General features: G+C 49.2%; 1 pseudogene; it reads right to left on the reverse strand.

Annotated features, from left to right (window-relative positions):
- Positions 1-934: 934 nt before the first annotated feature.
- On the reverse strand, positions 935-1,554 carry LOC103656607 (annotated as a pseudogene).
- Between the last annotated feature and the right edge of the window lie 301 nt (positions 1,555-1,855).

Below are 1,855 nucleotides of genomic sequence, written 5' to 3' on the forward strand. Positions count from 1 at the left end.
AATCATATGGTTCCAAAGTTGAAACTGTGTAACCAGTTGCAGTTAAAAAGACTTTGTCCATCTTCATTACGTTTTGGTTGATCCACTGGAGGAAGGCTTCTTCTTGCAGATGGGATCAAGTACATTTGTGTGTGTGTGTTTCCTACCCTTTCGTGTAAAAGATGCCTGCTGTGCATACTGTCCTGCTCTTTGCTTTTTGCAGCTGACTGTGTATCGCATGCATCGAGCTGCGTCACGGCAGAAAGAGCTTCTCATTCTTGCCAGCGGCAGCGTTTTACTCGTTATCTGAAAGTCCCAGAGTTCACTCTGCCTGTGCCCTTTTGCTGGGTCGTTTCCACACTTGTGCCCGTTACAGCCCGGCCTGTAGTGAGGTGCTTTGCACGGAGTGCTTCACATCTGTACTAGCGCATCTAGGGGTAGAGCCACGGAGGTGGGATTGCCCGGTCAGAATGTGCATGTATATCTAGAGTTGCCAAATATTGCCAAATTCTGCTCCCTGAATATGTACCCTTTTTTTTTTGCCACTGCCCAAAATAGAGTATGTTGTCAGAATTTCAGGTTTTTACCGGTTTGATTGTTGAGAAATGGCATTTTACCATTACCTTTATTTGAAGTCATTTTATCATGGGTGAGATTGTTCATCCTTTTTCTATGTTTGAGTCATATTTGCCTCTTTTCTGAGCTGTCTGTTGAGTTTCTAGATTTTTTTTGGCTCATTTTTTCAAGTGTGTTATTGGTGTGTTTCTTCTCAAATTTTAGGAACTCTATTTTTTGTATATTTATTGGCGGGGGGTAGGCAAGGAATGGTTTATTCTCTCAGCCAAGCAAAGGACGAGGCCCACAGCCGTGGTGGCAGCAGAGACAGCCTCTCCGGCCACAGAGCAGCAGTGGCAGCATTAGCGGCCGCCCACGTGACGGCGTGGAGCCGGGAGTGTTAGGCTGACCGACTCCCGTTCCCCTGTGGGTGGTGCTTAATGAGGGCTGGGGTGGGGGCTTGAATGTGAGGTAAGGGGCATCTGGAGTGGCTCAGCGGGCTGTGAAGATATGGCCGGAAACGTCATCGAGGAGCCATTCAGTGCCAGGTAGGAGGATCTCCCCGGTGCACCTGTGGTGTCTGTGGATGGAGCCCAGCTCCGGGCCTGGTGGATGGCCTTAGAGAACAGCGCTCCCGGCGGGTCCTGCTTGTTGGCAGAATGAGGCAGGGTGCTCCAGCCAGGCGCTCCTTCACCACGGGCTCTGGAGCTCCTGCCGGCGATCTGGCTGCGCTGGCGATCGGTGCTGTCCACCACCCAGAGGAGGCCATCCGTGCTCTTGGGCCAGTTCCGCCAGTAGGACCGCAGGGACTGCTGGGCGCTCATGTCCCGGGGTTCAGCCTCAATCCTCCGTGCTCCAGGTTCTCAGTGTTGAAGCCCAGCATCGGGGAGGTGGTGCTGATGTCGTCCCCATGGAACTTCATGAGGGGATAGTTGTTTTGCCAGCATTGTCCGGGCTGAGCATGAACACTCGCAGCTCCCACTCTTTCTGATTCACCTTCAGAGCGGTCAGAGGCCCCATGGTCCCGGTAGCCCCCACAGGAACTCCTTCTGTATTAGAAGATTATATTTTTCTGCCATGTTAGTTGGAAATGTTTTTTCCCTAGCGTGTCACTGTCTTGAGACTTTACCTATTGTGTGCTTTTTTTTCCCTCCAAATGAAAATTTGTTAACATTTCTTTAGTTGCTATTGCTATATGTTATGTATTTATATTTTAGTATATAATTTTTAAAATATAGATTTCCATGAAGATGTCTGTTGCACAATAAAAACTTTAAAACCAGTGTGTGACCTGAACATGTGGACACTGTAGAAAGGTGAA

Source organism: Ursus maritimus, unplaced genomic scaffold, assembly GCF_017311325.1.
Source record: "Ursus maritimus isolate PB19 unplaced genomic scaffold, ASM1731132v1 scaffold_137, whole genome shotgun sequence".
Classification (NCBI taxonomy): domain Eukaryota; kingdom Metazoa; phylum Chordata; class Mammalia; order Carnivora; family Ursidae; genus Ursus; species Ursus maritimus.